The sequence below is a fragment of the Streptopelia decaocto genome (genome assembly GCF_964273445.1).
Source record: "Streptopelia decaocto genome assembly, contig: HAP1_SCAFFOLD_64, whole genome shotgun sequence".
Classification (NCBI taxonomy): Eukaryota; Metazoa; Chordata; class Aves; order Columbiformes; family Columbidae; genus Streptopelia; species Streptopelia decaocto.
Window position 1 is genome coordinate 16,946 of NW_028116834.1, and position 22,186 is coordinate 39,131.

Here is a 22,186-nt window from a genome sequence, read left to right on the forward strand (position 1 = left end):
TATAGCTAAGGATAGTGTTAGGGTCAGCAGTTATGACTTAGGGTTAGGGTTTCAGCTAGGGTTAGATGATGGTTAGGGTTAGAGTTGGCATTACTAGTTGGGGAACGGTTAGAGTTAGGGTCTGGTGTTATGGTTTTGGTTAGGGGTAGAGTTAGCGTTAGATGTTTAGGGTTAGACTTGGAGTTAGGGTTAGGAATTAGTTAGTGGTAAAGGTTAGTATTAGGGTTAGTGTTAGAGGTAAGGATTAAGGTTAGGGGTTAGGGAATAGTGTTGGGTTGGGGATACGGAGTAGTGAAAGTGGTTGGGAGTAGGTTTAGGTACTAGGGTTAGATTTAGGGTTAGGGTTTGGATTTACATTTTGGGTTTGGTTAGTGTTCAGGTTAGAGTTAGGGTTGGTGGTTAGTGGTTAGTTTTAGATTTACAGTTAGGGTTAGGTTTAGGGTTAGGAGTTAGGGTTAGGGTTAGAATTGGGGTAAGGGCTTGGGGTTACAGTTAGATTAGTTTTAGGTTAGTGTTAGGGTTGGTGGTAGGGGTTTATTTTGGGTTAGGGGTTAGGGAGTAGCGTTATTATAAGTGGTTAGGATTACCGTAAGGGGGTAGGGTTAGGAGTGGGGATAGGGTTAAGGTTAGATGATGGGTTAGAATTGCAGTTAGGGTTTGGGATTAGAGGTAGAGTTAGGTTTTGGGACAGGGGTTTGGGGTTCAGATTAGATTCAGGGTTAGGGTTTAGGATAAGGATTAGGCTTTTGGTAAGTGTTGGGTTAGTGTTATGGGTTGGGGTTACGGAGTAGTGGAAGTGGTTAGGAGTAGGTTTAGGTACTAGGGTTAGATTTCGGGTTAGGGTTTGGATTTACATTTTGGGTATGGTTAGTGTTCAGGTTAGAGTTAAGGTTAGTGGTTAGTTTTAGATTTACAGTTAGGGTTAGATTTAGGGGCCAGGGAGTTGTGTCAGTGGAAGTGGTTAAGGTTAGGGGTTAGTTTTAGGATTCAGGGTTTGAATTAGGGTTAAGTTTCAGATTAGATTTAGGGTTAGGGTTAGATTAGAGTTAGGGGATGGTGTTTCCAGTTAGACTTATGGTTAGGGCTTTGGATGAGGTTTACAATTAGGATTAGATTAGTGTTAGGATATAGTTAGTGTTAGGGCTAAGCATTAGGTGTCAGAGTTAGGGAATAGTGTAGGCGTAAGCAGTCAGAGTTAGGTTTTAATATTAGGGTGGAAGGGTAGGACTAGGGTTAGGGTTAGAGTTAGGATTATGGGTAAGTAATAGAGTTAGATTAGGTTTAGAACAGGGTTAGAATGTAGGGTTGGAGTTAGCGTTAGAGGTTAGTTTTATGTTTTGGGTTAGAGTTAGGATTACGTTTTAGCTTTAGATTTAGGTTAGAGTTAGGGATGGGGTTAGCATTAGGGTTAGGGTTAGTGTTAGGCAATAGTGATAGTGGAATGGTCAGAGTGAGGTTTTACATTAATATTGGAGATGGAGGTTGGGGTTGGCATTAAGGGTTGCAATTCTGGTTAGTGGTTAGGGGGTAGTGTTGGTGTAAGTCGTTAGGATTAGTGTAAGGGGTTAGGTTTAGGGGTTAGGGGTCGGGATAGCTTTAGGTTTAGGATAATGGGTTAGGGTTTGAATTAGGGTTAGTTTAGGGTTAGAGTCAGTCGTAAGAGTTGCAGGTTAGGATTTAGGGTTAGGGCTTGGTTTAGTTTAGTGTTTGGTTTAAGGCTGGTGTTAGTATGATGGGTTAGGGTTACTTTTAGGGTTAGGCTAGGGTTATAGGTTAGGGTTAGAGGTAACATTAGGGTGATATTTCAGGTAAGAGTTAGGGGAAGGCTAGGGTTAGGGTTAGTTTTAGGGTTAGGGGGGGTTTGGTTTAGGTTAGATTTTGGGCTAAGAGGTAGGGTTAGGGTGGTGGTTGGGTTAATGTTATGGTTAGTTTTAGGTGAATGATAGGTGTAGGGTAAGTTTTAAGTGCAGGGGTTAGGATTAGGGTTAGGGTAAGGGATGGATAAGTGTTAGGGTTAGGGCTTAGGGAGTGGTGTCAGTGGAAGTGGTTAGGGTTGGGGTTTAGCTCAGGGTCCCAGGGGGATTTGTCAGGTTCCAAGGCCTGGATGAAGAGCTCCCTTCTTGGTCACACACATCCCAAAAGACAGGGACACGTCTGTGACTGATCTGCCTGGCGTTGTCCCACCAGCAGTGGCAGATGCATCCTGGAGAGGAGTGGAGCTGCCAGGCACTGTCAGAGGATCTCCCTGAGGTGCCACTCGCTGCCCACCCAGACTCACACACTGTCCCTGGCTGTGACAGATACACCAGCTACGAGCTCTGGACACAGGACACAACAGTCCAACAGCAAAGACCATCTCTCCTGTCCTGAAAGACTCTTATGACCCCTGGAACCCAAAGCCATGGACCACATGAACTCATTGGACATTTTAGAGGTGTGGCCTATAGGCTGAGGAATGAGATCTGTGTGTATATCCAGAGATAGGAAAAGTGCTGTTGATTAACTGGAATGTATTGGAGAGTGTGGGACCCGGGCACAACACAGATGGTACAGAATAAGGGGGGGGCACTGTCCTGGTTTCAGCTGGGAGAGAGTTAATTTTCTGCCTAGTAGCTGGTAGAGTGCGGTGTGTTGGATTTAATCTGAGAAGAATGTTGGTAGCACAGGGGTGTTTTGGTTGTTGCTAAGCCATGTTTATACCAAAGCAAGGACTTTTCATCAAGGAGGCTGGAGGTGCACAAGATGCTGGGAGGGGCACAGGCAGGACAGCTGGCCCAAGTGGCCAAAGGGATGTTCCACACCATATGATGTCATGCTTGGTATGTAAACTAGAGAAAAGTTATCTGGGGGACCGCTGTTTGGGATCTGGCTGGGTGTCACTCAATGGGTTGTGAGCAATTGCATTGTGCGTGACTTGGTTTATATCTCCTGTTATTATTATTACCATTTTTGCAATTACTACTATTACTACTGCCATCATTATTATTATAATTACTATTACTATAATTATTTTATTTATTATCATTATTATATTTATTGTAGCTGTTGTAGCTGTTGTAGCTATTGTAGCTATTGTAGCTGTTGTTGCTATTGTACCTATTGTAGCTATTGTAGCTGTTGTTGCTATTGTAGCTGTTGTTGCTATTGTAGCTGTTGTTGCTATTGTAGCTATTGTAGCTATTGTAGCTGTTGTTGCTATTGTAGCTGTTGTTGCTATTGTAGCTGTTGTTGCTATTGTAGCTGTTGTTGCTATTGTTGCTATTGTTATTGTTTTGCCTTTCTGTCTCATTAAAATGTCTTCATTTTAACCCAAGATGTTTATTTCTTTCCTGATTCCCTCTCCCATCCCCCTGGGCTGGAGGGAGTAAGAGAAGGGCTGTGTGTGATGTTCAGCTGCCTGCTGGGTTAAACAAAACAGTCCTGGTGAAAGGAGTGATCATGCAAGGTGTCCCAGAGGAAGAGGTGAACCTGAGGAGGGCACAGGGTAACAAGGGCCCTTCAATGCCAGGACAGGCTGTGAGGAGCCAGGATGCCAGAAGATGTCAGACTGGAGAATGTTTCAGGACACCATCTTGGTTCAGCCGTCCCCTGCCCTTTGTGCCATGAGAGACACCCCATGGTCCTGCCCGGCCTTGTCCTCGGCTCCTGAGCCAGCTGGGAAGATGGAAAGGGCTCAGCAGCAGTGATCCTCATCCAGCTGGGTCTGTTTCCCAGCCCAACCAGCGTGGCCAGAGCAGAGTCATCCCATGGCCCCAGGGCACCACAGCCCCTCGCTCTGCAGAGCAGCATCGCCAGCTCAGGGCCCTGTGGGAGCACAGGGAGGGAACCAGGACCAGCCGGCCAGGCCAGGCTGGACACCCTCACCTGGGGAAAGGGATGTCCCTGGAGAAGAGCAAGGGAGCATTTCTGTGCCTGCAGGGAGGAATCCAGGAGGAAGAGAAACCTCTTTCTGCAGACACTCATTTGGGTCAGGCTGCTCTGTTGCTGGAGCAGGACTCTTGTTCTGGTCTGAGGAGAGGGGCTGGCACTGATGAACACAGGTCATCTGTGGTGGGGATCTGCTGGAGTTGAATCTGCTTTTCCTGTCTGTCCACACCTCCTCGGGAGACACTGCATCGGTATCCATGGGGGAATTCTTCTATCACATTTTCAAAGTGCTCACTGCCAAAACAGTGTCATCCTTACCAACTTCTCTCTCATCCTCACTCACACAAGATAAATCAACCTGTTGCCCATGTCATTGAGCAGCTCCATATATCTGAGCTGATCCTTCACACAGGGGGATCCCTCTGTCCCCACCCTCCCTGAGACTCTCTCCAGCAGACCCTGTATCCTTCAACTGAAACACCACAGCTCACAAGCTGCCCCACCTCACCTCATATAATCCAAAAATGTCACAGTGCTTTGACAAGACATGGGGCACTTCCTGGCAGTGGATGTTCGGAAGCTTGTTCAGTGCTACACCACCCGGGTTTCCACCATGTAGAGGGACACAGATTGCCTCTGTGACACCCCTCTTGTAGAGCCAGACCTAATGAACAGCATTTTAAACAATACCTCAGAGACTGAGTGCATTTCTTTCTGGGTTCATACCAGACCAGCATCAACTGGGGAAAAACACTCTCCCAGCACTCTTGGATGCAAACCCTCTGGTCCCAAGGGCTGGTAAGGCTGCAGTTTGCTCATGAAACCCCTGGCTTGATCCCCATCCACTACAGTTGTTGCCCTCCAGAGTCCTGCCTGAAAGCACAGAGGCCTGGAAGACTTTGCTGGTGACAACTGATGCAAAGACACGGAGACATCTCAGGTCTACCTACACCTTGTCTTACTAAATTCAGTAGTAGTCTCACAGTACTTAGGATTTTCCTTTAGCTGTTTCTGAAGTAGCAACAGCTTATCTTGATGACCTTCAATTCCTTTTGGAGTTTTATGTTTTGATGTGAACCATTGCTGTGCCTGAAGGACGTTGACTTGAAAACTAAAGGTATCCAGGCATATTGTGAAAGTATTTGGTCTTTTTGTTGATTGTATCATCAAGAGACTGAGTGAAGATCCCTGTGTGATGTGCCACTTGTCCATGCAATGCCTGCAGCTGTTGGGTAGAGAAGAGACCAACCTTGCTTTTCTGATGACATCTGGTGACTGATGTCCCTGGGAAAGTAATGGAACAGCTTATCCTTGGTGCCATCTCAAGCCATATCAAGGATAAGAGGGCAAAAGAGAGCAAGCCAGTCCACGTGCTCTGCTTTTATATGCAGGAAATTGTGAAAGGGATGGAATACCCCTATTGGTCAGTTCATGGCCACATGACTCGGGCCAGTTCCTTCCATTGCTCCCCCCTCCGCTTCAGCCCAAAACGGGGCCGGGGCGGGGGGCGCGGTTCACAACACCAGGACAGTTTTCAACATGATCGGCATGAGTTTTCTTAAGTAGCTATGAGCCTCCTTTGAAGAAAAAGGGCTGAAGCCACATTCACAAAACCACACAGTCCGTTTTCAGCAATAGAATCTACCGTTTCCCCCTTTTGGGACAACCAGGGTTCTCCCAAGGTGCGCTTTTACAGTACTTGTGAGCTGTTCACTGACTCACTTGCTAAAGGAGGTGGCCTCATCCACCTCCCAGTTTCATCCTGCCAGCTCTCCAATGCATTGCCTCTGCCACCTTCCTTCTACCGGGCCCAAAGTGCATTCTACTGCCTGGTTAGGGAGATGCACGTGCCACCGGTCCCAAAGCATCGCTCTGGGGACCCATCATAGCTGGCCATTTCCTCTCAGCTGCTGCACCAGCCAAACCTTTCTGGAACAGCAAACTCTCAGAATCTGCTCCAGGTCTGTAAGAGTCGGTCCAAAACCAGGATCTGCCTGAACATCGCCATCCAGAACAGACTGACAGTGACTTAGACAGAGGCCTGAGGAGAAGCATTGTGTTGCACAGGGGTCTTCAGCCTGGAAGACTACTGCTAACAATGGCTGCTGTGTGGAGTTTGCCTGCTGCTTCAGCCAAGCTAGCCCCCACCTCCTAAAAGGGATTGTTAGATGGGTCTCTCTGACCCAGGGACAATCGCTGCCGTCCAGAAGATGGATTCTTACCTGCAGCCTCAGTCACACCTTGTCCCTCACCCGCTCCCTCGAACAAAGGACAACAAAAAAGAGCATGCCCAGAAGCTGGCCAAGGGTCCTGAGGTCACCCAATGGACCAGAGAGATAGCCCTGAGTGCAGGCCACGCAGGCGCAGACAAGCGCTGGCAAGAGAGGCAAAGACTTTTCGAGCCTGCACAGTTAAGCCCGGATTGAGAAACAAAGGTGGAGATTGGCCTGAAACAATGGGAGCGAGGGGGGGTGAAGAAGTATAAAGATGGTTCCTGACTGGACGTCATTGAGATCTCCCCACCAGAGGATCCCAAACCACCATGGAGGACCGGCAGGACTCCACGGGACTGGACCCCAGAGGGATGGACACCTTTGGAACTCATCTGCTGGTAAACCAGTCCTCATTCCCATCTTTTCCTTCTTCTTTCCCTGTTTCTTTTTCCTTTCCCGTTTTCTTACTCTCTCGCTATCACATGCCACTTTACGGGCAAAATAATAAAGTAACACTATTTGATTGCATTCTAAGCCCTTGGCATTTCAGATGCCTTAATTTTGTGCTTCGAGAAGAACATAAATGAACCATCACGAGTCCATCACTGAGTGGACCCTAACAAGGTCCTTGCAAGCTCGCAATCTCCTTTTGCTCCCCTAGCACACTTCTTCCCCCCTCCATGCAGTTTGGTTTCAGCCTAGGGAGCAGACAAATCCTTGGAAAAAGTAGGCACTCTTTTCATGTCCTATGTCAGCATGGGAAAAGAAGAAAATCCCAAAGTCTCAACATCTACACCGCCCTAAGTGGAAGGCCAGCGTGTCCCCACCATCCACCAGCGTGATGTGCCACTAGTTCATATATGACTCAGTGATTTTGAGAGAGGTAGAAGAAAACATGCACCAAAAATTAGAAAAAAAGTCTGAAAGCTTAAGATGAAACAGCACTTCTTTAGAAGGAGATGATTGGAAGCCGCTCTGACTTGCACTGCTAACAACTTGTCCTGGTTTTGTTAAAAACAAGTTTCTCTTTTAGTGAATTTGCCTGTCAGCTAAAGCCTTCGTATTAGCTGCATTTTCCTGGAGAACCAGACACATGTTTTGGTAAACATAGCAATGGAATGCAAACTTATTGATAAGCACGGATGGACATCTCGCGAGAGGGGCGATGAGAGACAAGTGACCAAGAAACTGACCAACTGTGTATAACATTCCATTCACGTGAATACTTCATATAAAAATGGGAGATCACGAGGATCTCGTCCCTTTTTTTGCCTTTTCCTTTCTGCTTATGGCCGACATTAGGAGAGGAGCTTGCTAGTCGTCCCTGCAAACTGAGGCCTAGTGACAGACTGAATCCAGCTCCGGTTGGCTGCAGAGTCTAATCCAGGACTTTGGGTGCCGGCTCTGCAGTTGCTGAGACTTTCAAGATTGGGTTTGTATATTTTGTATTACTGAAGTGATTGAGCAGCTCTGGAACTTTGAGGACAGCCTTGCTGGTTCTCTACGGGCTTGTGTCTCTGCTGTGGAGAAACTGTGTGAAAAATCTGATGACCGGTTTGAAAAGCTATTGCAAGAAATCAAAGAACTCAGAGAAGACACATACCATTCACAACCTGCACAAACCTATGTTTCAGCTATTAGGAAAAGGCGTTTCCAGTCTCGAGAGAGAGGACAGAGGCAGCCCACAAAAAGAGGTTCACTGTGGTTCTTCCTACATGAGCAGGGAGAAAACATGAGTAAGTGGCATGGAAGACCTACCTCAGAACTTCAAGAACGAGTATGTGAGATCAAAGGAAAAACTCCTAGGAAGGTGGCTGCTCCAGTTTACAAAAAGAGCACAAGAGATTCTGATGCTCTTGAAGGAACCTCTAATTCACACCCAGAGACTGTGCAAAACAGAAATTAGAGGTGCCCTGCCTCCAACCAGGTGGAGGAAAGGGATAACAGAGTTTATTGGACTGTACAAATACGATGGCCTGGTACAACACACCCCCAGGAGTACAAAGCTTTAGTGGACACTGGTGCTCAGTGCACGATAATTCCTTCTAATTATAAAGGAACGCAATCCATCAATATAGTTGGAGTGACTGGGGGATCCCAGGAACTGACTGTTGTAGAGGCTGAAATGAGCCTAACTGGAAAAAACTGGCAAAAGCATCCCATTGTGACTGGTCCAGATGCTCCGTGCATCCTTGGCATAGACTACCTCAAGAGAGGGTATTTTAAGGACCCAAAAGGGTATAGGTGGGCATTTGGTATAGCAGCTGTGGACACTGAGAAAATTGAACAGCTGTCTGATTTGCCTGGTCTTTCAGATGACCCTTCTGTTGTAGGACTGCTGACGGTTGACGATCAGCAGGTGCCAATTGCTAACACAACAGTGCATCGCCGGCAATATCGCACCAATCGGGACTCTTTGATTCCTATCCAGAAGTTGATCCGTCAACTGGAAAGCCAGGGTGTGATCAGTAAGACTCACTCACCTTTTAACAGCCCAATCTGGCCAGTGTGTAAGTCTAGTGACGAGTGGAGACTAACTGTAGACTATCGTGGCCTGAATGAAGTTACGCCACCACTGAGTGCTGCTGTGCCTGACATGCTAGAACTGCAATTTGAACTGGAGTCAAAGGCAGCTAAGTGGTGTGCTACAATTGACATTGCTAACAATACATCTGCCAGGGTTTTATTGTCACCCCGCAATCTAAACCCTCGACACATTGCTACACAACTACGAATTTACCTTTGGGAAAGGGGTGGTGTTTTTCTCCAGGTTTGCAAACACTGTTATTCTGCTGCTAAAATATTATATAGATGAGAAACACAAGGAAACACTTGACTGGTAAAGGGTCTGGATATGGATTTGCCGCTGAAGTCGAATACTATGTGTCTCTTACATGCTCTTTATATTTTCTCTTTATTTTGATGTAAATTGCATTTATTGTATTCCAACTAATTCAGATGGGTTTTTATTTCATGAAAACAGCTATTTTTCTCTTTTTTTAATAGCATGTGTAGTAACACAAAGTCTGTCTTCATAAACACAGTTTATTTGGTTTTTTTCCATGTTTCTGTATGTATTTCAAAGCAGAACTTCGTGTGGTAGGAATAAATCGCTGGAAAGCTCGCCCATGATTGTGGAACAGTAAGGCGACAACATCTGAATTCGTTACAGCTGTTTTGTGCTGCTGTCCCACTGTTACTACGCTCTGTCTTGAATGTACGGTTGAATACGTGTTTAATTTTTTGTGAACAGCTCGATGACTCTCCTGCACCTCTTTCTCTGGCACAGCTTATTAAGGTATTACAATAGAATATAAGGTATATATTCCTGTCAAATACTTTAATAGTTTCTGGAAGAGAAAACAAACAAACAGACCAACCAAATCTGAGAGGAAAAAAACTGGGGAGAGTGACTGCTTTGAAATAATGTCATTACTTTTCTGTGTTGTGCTTTTTGAAGGTCCAAGTCTCCCTGTAGTGCTTTGTCTTACCCTAGAAGTTCATATACCCACTGCAAGTCACAATCAGGCTCTTCCTGCACTCGCTCCGATTCTCGATCACGGAGTCGTTCCCGTTCCTACTCGCCATTGCTGCCATCTCCAAGAAGAGGCAAAGGGAGGAGTCCTAACTATCGTTCTAGGTCAAGGTCGCGTGGTGATCACCACTCATGGTCAAGGTGTTCTTCAAAATCTTGAAGCGAGAAGAAGCCAGTGCCAGCGCTGAGCAACTGGCAAAAGAGCTCCGGCCCCTCTTTGATTCTGTCAGACCCTGTCAGGCTCTTGCAGGCTTTTTCACACTCTGTCAGGTCCTGTTGGGAATTGTCGGCTGCTGTCAGGCCCTGTCAGGCTTTGTCGAGCCTTGTCAGGCTCTCCCAGTCTTTGATGGGTTCTATTGGGCTCTGCCAAGCATTGTCGGGCTCTGTCAGGCTCTGTAGGTCTGTGTCAGTCTTTATTGGTTATGGTCAGGCTTAGTCAGCCTCTGTCAAGCCCTGTCAGGCTCTTTCGGGCTCTGTGGGGCTTTGTCAGGCTTTATTGGACTCTGTCAGGATCTGTCCATCCCTGTCAGACTTTGTCAGGCACTGTTGGGCTCTGACAGGCTTTGTCAGGTCCTGTCAGGCTCTGTTGGGCTCTTTCAGGCTCCGTTGGGCACTGTCAGGGTTCATTGGTCTTTGTCAGGTTCTATCGGCCTTTGTCGGGCTCTGTTGGGCTTTACTGGGCTTTGGCAGGCCCTGTCAGGCACTATCAGGCTCTATCAGGCCCTGTTGTGCTCTGTCCAGCCCTGTCAGATTTTGTCTGGCTCTGTCAGGCTCTGTCGGGGTCTATTGGGCTCTGTTGGGTTTTTTTTTTCAAGCTCTGTCGGGCTCTGTTGTGCTCTGTTGGGCTTTCTTAGCCTTTATTGGGCTCTGTCTGGCTTTCCTGGGCTTTGTTGGGCTCTGTCTGGCCCTGTCAGTCTTTGTCTGCCTCTGTTAGGCTTTGTTGGGCTCTGTCAGGGCCTGACAGTCTCTTTCGGGCTTTGTTGGGTTCTGTTGTGCTCTGTTGGGCTTTGTCAGGCTCTGTCGGGCTCCGTCAGACTTTTCTGGGCTCTGTCAGGCTCTATAGGTCTTGTCGGGCTTTACTGGGCTTTGTCAGGCCCTGTCGGGCTCTGTCGGGCTTTGTCAGGCTTATCCAGGTCTGTCGGGCTTTGTTGGGCTCTGTCAGGCCCTGTCGGTCTCTTTTGGGCTTTGTTGGGCTCTGTTGGGCTTTGTCAGGCTCTGTCAGACTCTGACGGGCTCTGTCAGGCTCTATAGGTCTTTGTCGGGCTTTGTCAGGCTCTGTCAGTCTCTTTCAGCAAAGCGCAACATAGCACAACAAACCTTGAAAGAGACCAACAAAGCCCAACAGAGCCCGACAGAGCCCAATAAAGCCCGACAAAGACATATAGAGCCCAGCAGAGCCCAGAAAAAGTCTGACAGAGCTTGACAGGGCCCAAGAGGGCCTGACAAAACCTGACAGAGCCCGACAGAGCCTGATAAAGCCTGACAGAGCATGACAGAGACTGAGAGAGCCCGACAAAGCCTGAAAGAGTCTGAAAGACCCCAATAGAGTCCAACAGATGATAGAGTCCAGTAGAGCCACAAAGATGATTAAGGGAGTGGATCATCTCCCTTATGAGGAAAGGCTGAGGGAGCTTGGTCTCTTTAGCCTGGAGAAGAGGAGACTGAGAGGTGACCTTATTAATGGCTAAAAATATATAAAGGTTGAGGGTCACGAGGATGGAGCCAGGCTCTTCTCGGTAGGACAAGGGGTAATGGGTTCAAACTGGAACACAAGAGGTTCCACTTCAATTTGAGAAGAAACTTCTTCTCAGTGAGGGTGACAGAACACTGGAACAGGCTGCCCAGGGGGGTTGTAGAGTCTCCTTCTCTGTAGACATTCAAACCCGAGGGGACACCTTCCTGTGTAACCTCATCTGGGTGTTCCTGCTCCGGCGGGGTGATTGCACTGGATGGGCTTTCCAGGGCCCTTCCAACCCCTGACACTCTGGGATTCTGTGATTCTCTGAACAGGGCATGAAAAAACCGACAGAGCTTGACAGAGTCCGACAGGGCCCAATAGAGCCAAACAGAGCCTGACAGAGTTTCACAGAGCCTGACAGGGCCCAAAGAACCTGATCGTGACTTGCAGTGGGTATATGAACTTCTAGGGTAAGAAAAAGCACTACAGGGAGACCTGGACCTTGAAAAAACACAACACAGAAAGATAATTGCATTATTTCAAAGCAGGCACTCTCCCCAGTTTTTTTCCTCTCAGATTTGGTTTGGTTGGGTTTTTTTCTCTTCCAGACAGAGAGTCCTAAGGGCTATAGTGCAGTATCAAATAGCAAGAAAACATGATTTAGCCTGCAGACAGTCATGCTCGATTTTAAAATGCCAGTCTAGTCTATTTACCTTCACTGACTTTTTGGCAATTTGTAGAGGATGCAAAGCACTTGTACTGCAATCCTATATACTATTTAATCCTATGTACTATTTAATCCTCCATACTGTTTAAACAACACTTCCAGCAGATGTCCTAGCAAAATCTTGCACCTACCTTGATCTCCGACCAGGAACAGTGACCACATGTTGATCAATACATCTCTAAAAGCTTCTAAACTCAGTTTCTAGAAATATGACTGATCCTGGCACCATGACTAAGTCACACATCACAGTCACAAAACCATAGTCACAGTCAGTGAGTCACAGAAACACAGTGTCACAGTGTCAGTGTCACACAGAGTCGGTGTCACAGAATCACAGAATCACAGAGTCAGAGTAACAGAGTCACAAGCACAGTGTCACAGTGTCACAAAGTCACAGAGTCAGAGGCACAGAGTCACAATCACAGAGTAACAGAGTCACAGAGTGACAGTCACATAATCACAGAGTCACAGAGTCATAGAGTCACAGGGTCTGAGTAACAGACTCATAGTCACAGTGTCACAGTGTCACAGAGTCATAGAGTCACAGAGTCAGAGTCACAGAGTGACCTTTACAGTCACTTATTCACAGAGAAACAGTGTCACAGAGTCACAGGGTCACATAGTCACAGAGTCTAGGTGTCACAGTCAAAGAGTCTCAGCACAGCCACAGTGTCACAAAGTCAGAGTCACAGATTCACATTCACAGTCACAGACTCACTGAGTCAGAGTAACAGAGTCACAGTTACAGTGTCACAGAGTCACAGAGTCAGTGTCACAGAGTCACAGAGTCACAGAGTCAGAGTCACAGAGTCATGGAGTCAGAGTCACAGTCACAGAGTCAAAGCCGTAGTGTCTAGGTCATAGTTACATAGTCACAGAGTCACAGTCACAGACTCACAAAGACACAGAGTCACAGTGTCACAGTGTCAGAGTCACAGAGTAATAGTCACAGTGTCACAAAGTCACAGTGTCACAGAGTCACAGGGTCACTGTGCCACAGAGTCACAGTGTGACAGTCAAAGGGTCTCAGTCATAGTCACAGCATCACTAAGTCACAGACTCACAGAGTCAGTCACATATACACTTAGACACAGAGTCAGAGTCACAGTCACAGAGTCGCAGTAACAGTCACAGAGTGACAGTCACTGTGTCACAGTGTTACAGAGTCATCGACAGACAGTGTCACAGTGACAGTCTCGTTCACAGTCACAGTGTCACAGGGTCACTGTGTCAAAGAGTGAGAGTCACAGAATCATAGAGTCACAGAGTCAGAGTAACAGAGTCACAGTGTCACTGAATGACAGAGTCACAGTGTCACAGAGTGACAGTCTCAGTCACTGAGTCACAGATTCTCAGTCACAGAGTCTCAGTCATAGAGTCAAAGTCACAGTCACAGTGTCATGGAGTCACAGAATCACAGTGACAGTCACAGAGTTACAGAGTCACATTAACAGTCACAGCGTCACAGTTACAGAGTCACAGGGTCACTGTGTCACAGAGTCTCAGTGTCACAGTCAAAGAGTCTCAGTCACAGTCACAGACTCAAAGATTCAAAGAGTCATATTTACAGTCACTTAGGCAATGAGTCAGAGTCACAGTCACAGAGTCGCAGTAACAGTCACAGAGTCACAGTCACAGACTCACAAAGACACAGAGTCACAGAGTCACAGTGTCACAGAGTCACAGAGTCATAGAGAGACAGTGTTACAGCGACAGTCTCATTCACAGTCACAGAGTCACAGGGTCACTGTGTCACAGAGTGACAGTCACAGAATCACAGTGTGACAGAGTCAGAGTAACAGAGTCACAGTGTCACTGAGTGACAGAGTCACAGTGTCACAGAGTCTCAGTCACTGAGTCACAGATTCTCAGTCACAGAGTCTCAGTCAGTCACAGTTCACAAAATCAGAGTCACAGAATCAGAGTCACAGTCACAGAGTCACATTCAGAGTCACAGAGTCACAGCGTCACAGTCACAGAGTCACAGAGTCAGAGTAACAGAGTCACAGTCAGAGTGTTAAAGTGTCACAGTCACAGTCACTGTGTCACAGTGTCACAGAGTCATAGAGACACAGTGTCAGAGTCAGTCTCAGTCACAGTCACAGTGTCACATAGAGTCACAGAATCAGAGTCACAGAGTCATAGAGTCACAGAGTCAGAGTCACTCAGTCATAGTCACAGATTAACAGAGTCACAGAGTCACATAATCACAGTTTCACAATCACAGGGTCACTATGTCACAGAGTCTCAGTGTGACAGTCAAAAAGTCTCAGTCACAGTCACAGCGTCACAAAGTCACAGTCACAGAGTCACACTCACAGAGTCACAGTAACAGCTACAGAGTCACAGTCATAGAGTCTGATTTATAGTTACAGAGCCACAGAATCACAGTGACAGTCACATATTCACAGACTCACAGTCGCAGTGTCACAGAGTCACAGAATTACAGTGACAGTCACAGAGTCACAGTCAAAGTGTCAGAGTCACAGAATTGAAGTATCACAGTCACAGAATCATATTCACAGTCACAGAGTCAGAGTCACAGAATCACAGAGTCACAGAGTCACAGTCACAAAGTTACAGAGTCACAGGGTCACAGGGTCACAATGTCACAGATTCTCATTGTCACAGAGTCACTGAGTCACAGAATCACAGAGTCACATTAACAGTCAAAGTCACAGTCAGAGAGTCTCAGTCATAGTTATATAGTCACCATCACAATAACAGTCACAGAGTCACAGTCACAGACTGACAAAGACACAGAGTCACAGAGTCACAGTCACTGTGTCACAGTGTCACAGAGCCATAGAGACACAGTGTCACAGTCAAAGTGTCTCAGTCACAGTCACCGTGTCACAAAGTCACAGAGTCACAGTCACAGAATCACAAAGATACAGAGTCACAGTCACTGTGTCACAGTGTCACAGAGTCATAGAGACACAGTGTCACAGTCAAATTGTCTCAGTCACAATCACAGTGTCACAAAGTCACAGAGTCACAGTCACAGAATCACAAAGACACAGAGTCACAGAGTCACAGTCACTGTGTCACAGTGTCACAGAGAGACAGTGTCACAGTGACAGTCTCGTTCACAGCCACAGAGTCACAGGGTCACTGTGTCACAGAGTGACAGTCACAGAATCACAGAGTCACAGAGTCACAGAGTCAGAGAAACAGTCACAGTGTCACTGAATGACAGAGTCACAGTGTCACAGAGTGAAAGAGTCTCAGTCACTGAGTCACAGATTCTCAGTCACAGAGTCTCAGTCACAGTCACAGTGTTTACAAAGTCATAGAATCACAGAGTCAGAGTCACCTAGTCAGAGTCACAGTAACAGAGTCAGAGTCACAGTCACAGAGTCTCAGTCACAGAGACAGAGTCACAGTCACAGTTTGATAGTGTCACGGAGTCACAGAAACAGAGTCACAGTGTCACAGAGTGACAGAGTCAGAGTGTCACAGAATGACAGAGTCTCAGTCACTGAGTCACAGATTCTCAGTCACAGAGTCTCAGTCATAGAGTCTCAGTCCAGTCACAGTGTCGCAAAATCAGAATCACAGAATCAGAGTCACCGCATCAGTCACAGAGTTAGAGTTACAGAATCACAGAGTCACAGTTTCACAGGCACAGTCACAGGGCCACAGTGTCACAGAGTCTCAGTTTCACAGTCCAAGAGGCTCAGTCACAGTCACAGTGTTACAAAGTCACAGTGTCAGAGTCACAGAGGCACATTCACAGTCACAGAGTCGCAGTCATAGATTGTCAGTCATAGTTACATAGTCACAGAGTCACAATAACAGTCACAGAGTCACAGTCAGAGACACACAAAGACACAGAGTCACAATCACTGTGTCACAGTGTCAGAGTCATAGAGACACAGTGTTACAGTCAAAGTGTCTCAGTCACAGTGTCACAAAGTCACAGAGTCATAAAGTCACAGAGTTACAGTGTCACAGTGTCTCAGGCTCACAGTGTCACAGTCATAGAGACCCAATATCACAGTAAAAGAATCTCAGTCACAGTCACAGTGTCGCGAAGTCACAGAGTCAGAGTCACAGTCAAAGAGTCTCAGTCACAGAGTCAGAGTCACAGTCACAGTTTCATAGTGTCACAGAATCAGAGTAACAGAGTCACAGTGTCACAGAGTGACGGAGTCTCAGTCACTGAGTCACAGATTCTCAGTCATAGAGTCTCAGTCACGGTCACAGTGTCACAAAATCGGAGTCACAGAATCGGAGTCACAGTCATAGTCACAGAGTCACAGAGACACAGTCACTGTGTCACAGAGTCACAGAGACACAGTGTCATAGTCGCAGTCACATTCACAGTCACAGAGTCACAGAATCACTGTCACAGTCAGAATCACAGTCACAGAGTCAAAATAACAGACACAGATCCTCAGTCACTGAGTCAGCGCAAGATACCATCTGAATGCCACTGTAAACTCATATCCATCAAAAAGTTTAAACCACCCTGAAACGCCTCACAAAGAATACAAAGCCCAAGGAATACTTACAAAATTTTGTTTTTTGCCAGGAGGTTTAGCTACTCCAACTGCGATTCTTGCAAGAGTTCCTGGTGAGTTCTTAGGGACTGGGGCATTGTCATCTGTGTGCTCTGAAAACAACAGAAATACAGAAAAGAAAAATGCATGAGTGTATACGAATATGAGAATCCCTTTACAGATACAAATGCAAAATTTTGTACGTAACATCGCACTTCTATTGTCTCCACACACCAAGACATTTTGAGAATGCACAAGCAGCAATATACTTTTCGCAGAAGAGTAAAAAACAACCCAACTACTTCGGAAACTTAGACTGAGCCTAAAATACCAAGATCCCTTCACGAGGATGGATTTTCTATTTATATTTACACATTCTTCTTTAGACAAGGAGGAAAGCCATCAGACCTTTTAAATTAGGCCTAAACAAAAACCCCATCTGCTTGAGACACTTAGACTAAGCCTAAAATGCAAAGATCTCTCCATAAAGATGGTTTTTATACTGCACTTTCTCAATCTGCTGGCAGAACAAAAAAATAGCTGCAGATCTAGTTAGGCTCTGTCATGGTGGTTTGGTGCAGGGATCATGCATATGATGGGAATATTTCACCAGTTCTCCTCTGTTTTTCAGCGTATTACACCAAAACACCCACCTGATGACATCATTTCAACAGCAAAGGCAGCAATTTGCAGAATTCAGCTTCTTTGGGGAACTGAGAAATTGCTGAGCTGACACCAAGTCCTGCAGTGTCCCTGTCACCTGCAGAGTCACCGCATCCTCGCCACGGTAGCGGGCATTGTGACAAAGGTTCTGTGTCAGCTGGGTGTGGCAGCCGAGCGCCCCCTAGGGGAGGGGGAGCCTGTCAGCCCAGCCTGTCACTGTCACCTCACATTCCATTGCTGTGTCTACCAACACATGGATCTGGCTTTTCAGGAAATCAGCTAATATGAAGCGTTAGCTGACAGGCAAATCCATTAAAAGAGAAACGTGTTTTTAACAAAACCAGGACATTCCACCTCTTATAACATGCCATTCACGGCATACTTAGACCTCATCGATACAATTTAATTAATACATTCTATCAATACAATCTAATTAATCACTACTTTTATAAATATATATATATACATAAGTACATATATACACAGGAGTAATTCATCATTCTCTTAATCCCTTGACCATCCTTTGAAAAAGTTCATTAAGTTCATTTGTCACAACAGTCTCCCAGGGCAGGAAAAATGGTACATCTAGTGCATCTCATGACCACTGTTTGTGGGTTAAAAGACTCTATCAACTTCGAAGAAGTTGTCAGGCGCCACTCGAAGAAGCAAGCGCTCGTTTCACCATCACTGTCTTGATCTGAAAGACACTTATTAAACACTGTTAGTGTGGCAATTCACATCATGCAGTTCAGTATTGACTATTTTCACCTAGAATCAAATCCCCTTGAGGTACACACCGAACTTTTCCATCCTTAAGCGTCACCCACCAGGTGCTGCCAGATCCTTGGGCAAAAACAATCCCAGTAATGGGTTTGCCTTTGCCTGAGGCAGGAGGAACCCAGACTGCCTTTCCTAACATGTTTTTCATGTGTACTACAGGCACTTTATCTCCTTCTACAATACGTAGAATTTCTGATTGGGCAGGCCCAGCTCCATTAGTTGATCCTCTAGTGTTGACCAACCAAGTGGCTTTTGCTAAATGTGACTCCCAGTTTTAAAAGGTTCCACCACCCAATGCCTTTAGTGTAGTTTTTAACAAACCATTGTACTTTTCAATTTTCCCAGAGGCTGGTGCATGATATGGAATACGTCTGCATAGAGGAGTGGCAGGGAGTGACCTGGAGGTGCCTGAGCCTGCTGGCTCCCCTCCCAAGTCCCCCTGCCATGGTCACGGCCATGGCTGCATCCAGCACCAGGGTGCCGGCCACCTGGGGCTGCTCCTGGGCTGTCCCTGCCCTGCTGCCCTGCTGCCATGTCCAGGGTTGGGAGGAAAAGCCGCTGGGCTCTGCAAATCTTACTGGTGCTTGGCGATGCCCGAGGTGTCACTGAAGAGGAGGAGGTCCCTCTTCCTCGTTGCATGGCCCTGGGTCACCCGCACACGCTGCCGGAGCAGTGGCTCACCTGATGCCGGGATGGGCACGCATGGCTGCTCGGGCTCAGGCTTGTCCCAGCAGAGCAGACGGCGTCGGGCAGGAGAAAATCGGCTGCTGCACGGTCCGGCTGCTCCGGGCTCTCCCGGCCGTGCATGGGGGAGCCTACCTGTTAAAAACAACGAGTTTATCCCCATTAGGATCATAGGGAAGATCCCAATTAAGGAAATTCACACTAATAAAAATGCCAGGTTTATCCCCATTAAGCAGCAGCAAAGTCCAGCCCAGAGGGCAGTGAAACCCCCGTTATTTTGCATTTGAGAAGAGCCCGGGATGTCCATCCCAGTTTGAGAAACTAAAACAGGGCAAAATGGGGATTTTGCTGCAAACGCGAGAACTTGAGTGTCCGGGTGTTTCATCCGAGGGTCGCTCGGGGGGAATAAAACACTTGAGGCTCAAAGGGATTCGCGGGAAACTGGCGACGGGCGTTTCAACTCCAATTGGGTATTGGGGGAAGTGTTGGACTCCATGATCTTAAAGGTCATTTCCAAAGCAAGTTATTTGGGGATTCTAAAACCGGAGGAAACTGGGGGGTAAATTGTGGTGCAGGGGGGAAAAGTGGGGGACGTGTCCCCCCCATGATCCTCATGTCCCTTCCAGGTCCGCTTTGACACCCCACCCCCATGTCACCCCCCACGTCCGCTCTATGCCCCCTGTATCCCCCTATCCCGTGTGTCACAGAGGCACCCCAAAAGTTAGTTTTAGGCAGACAACAGTGTTCAAAACAAACTTTTATTCTGGTCAAAAAGGTGCAGCAGATTAGCCGGTAAAGAATGGGGTTTTAGCACTCCAAGAACATAAATACAGGTTTGAGTATCAGTCGAGGAAATTATTGGGGTGCAGCAAATAATAACAATGGAGATCCACAGTGTGCACGCACGTGGCTCACCAAATACAACGCCAGAGCCCTCCCTGACTCCGGGAAAAGTACACACTTGCCTGAATCTGGCAAGGAATTACTAAAGAAAATACACGTGCTTATATTTAAACACAGAATACACTCACTTTGCCTAAGTGAGGAAAAATAAACAGAGACCCGTGATCCTGCGAGGAATTATTTCACTCACCCACACGGGGAGATGAGGGAATCCCCCACTATGATCCGGGCCCCCCCAGCACCCCAAAGGCTTCTTCCAAAGGGCGCTGGGCGCAGGGGCGGCGGGCGGGGCTGCACACGGGGGCTCTGTCACCCCCATGTCACAATGCCAGCACCTGGCAACGCTGAGGTCACAATGCCCCGGGCAGGATAAAAAGGAGCAGCCCCCCGTGTCCAGCGCCAGAGCTGGCCCGGGGGCAGCCCAAACACATCCCAGACGAAGCACTTGGGGAGCTGGCTGGCGGAATCCCAGGGCAGCGGCTGAGGGAGGAAGACCTTGGATGAAGCTACGGGAGGTTCTCCACTGCAAGACAATCTCCTGGCAGGGCCACTTCCCAAACTCATCTGATGCCTGGAAATCCTTTTCCACTGGGTAGCAGTGGCAGGACCAAGGGAAGTCCTTCTTGAGGAGCACTGCAGAGCTCACCATCATCATGCCCTGCAGAGCCAGGGGCAGTAGATCTAAGAAGTGGGATGCCCAGATGTTGCAAGGGGGCCTAGGGCTCTCACCCGCATCAGAAGCTACGTGCCTCCTTGCCACAAGGTGACGGAGCAAGTGCTGAAGATGGGGCACGCTTCAGGTTATTCAATGCCTTCTGTTAGTGCAGGGATGGGAAGCAACGACATCCGAAATTTCCTCAGCGTCTGCTACTGCTAGGGAAAGGAGGAGGTAGGAACAGAAGGAGAGGAGAGAAGACTTCAGCTGGAAGGGACCTACAGTCATCATCTAGTCCAAAGGCCTGACCACTTCGGGGCTGGCCAAAAGTTGAAACATGGTATTAAGGGCATCGTCCAAATGCCTCTTCAACACTGACAGGCAGGGGGCATCGCCCACCTGGGCTCCGGGAGCCCTGTTCCACCCTGTTTGACCACCCTCTTGGGAAAGAAAACTTTCCTCTTGTCAAGTCCAAAGCTCCCCTGATGGATGGATGCAGCTTTGAGCCTTCTGCTATTGGCTGCCGGGAAGAAGGGATCAGCAGCTCCCTCTCCATTTTCCCTCCGCGGAAGCTGTAGAGAGCAACGAGGTCGCCTCTCGGCCTCCATCTCTCCAAACTAGACACATCCCAGGTCCTCAGCATCCATGAACCAGAAGAAGCTCTTCTCTCACAGTGGAGTTCTACAGCCCCCACACTCCCTCCCAGCTGAAGCTCTGACACAGGAGAAATCCCCTACACCAAGAAAGCCCGCCTGAAAGGTCTACAGCCTAGAAATAGGGAGTACAGTGTCACGTGGAGCACCAGGAGTTTCCGGCACTGCTTGCACACAGCAGAGTAGGAAAATGCTCCTGCAGGCACAAGTAGGTCACAGCCCGACTGCGAGCCACAAATGTGATACAGGCAAATGCATTCTGGTGTGTCAGACAAGGCATTGCCAGAGGAAAGGCAAGCCTGGTGCAAAGCCCCGCTGAGAACTCGCCTGGACGACTACGGACATTTCTCATTCCTCGGCTTCAGGAAAGATCAAGTCCAGCTGGGATGAAAGCAAACCAAGACTACGTAGTTGGTTAGGATCACGGAGGGCCTACAGAAGAAGACAACAGCTGCAAGGAGCAAGACCAAGCCTGAGAGGGCTGGCATGACCCTCAAGCAAGATATCAAGGATGAAAGCCAAAGGAGGAAAAGAGCCATCGAGTGCAAGCAAAGATAGGGTCAACAGCACAAAACCATTCAAGACTTCTTCCCAAGCAGACAACCTCACCATCAACGACAGCGTAGCATCACGTATCACTTGCTGCATTGGGAAGGAATGGCACAGGGACTGCCAGGGCCACCTTCCAAGCTTATGTGATGGCTGGCGGGCTGGCTGGCTGGCTGGCAAGCCTCTTCAGGTGCATAGCAGTGGGACAAGACAAAGGGAATGCCTTCTTGAAGAGCACTGCAGAGCTCACCATCTTCATCCCATGCGCAGACAGGCTCAGGAGCCATCAGAAATAGGATACAGAGGGCTTGCAAGGGGTTGCAGTGCTTTGGAGCACCCACTGGTGTCCCACCAGGCACAGGAAGGATTCTCGCCCCCAAGGTCCATCAGGTCAGAGGCATTTGGGCACTCTGGGAAGTCCCCGAGATGGCTCCAGCTCAAGGGAGGATAGGGCTTGCGCAGCTCCTGGGAGGCGTGAGCAGCTTGTGGGACAAGGAGCCTGGTCTGGCTCACCTGCTCAGGGAACAGCCGATCGCCAGCACTGGGGTCAGGAAGGAATTTTTTCTCCCGGGGCAGATTGGCACTGGTCCCCGGGGGTTTTTTGCCTTCCTCTGCAGCATTGAGCATGACCACTTTTCAGAGCTCCTCTGGGCCCTTTTGGCTCGCTTCCTACCTGCTGCTCAAGCACCAGGAAGATGGCCTCTCGTGCCCTGCAGCTGGGGGGAGGAAGGCTTTTTTTTCCCCCCATGTGGGACACCAAGTGTCTCTGGGGGT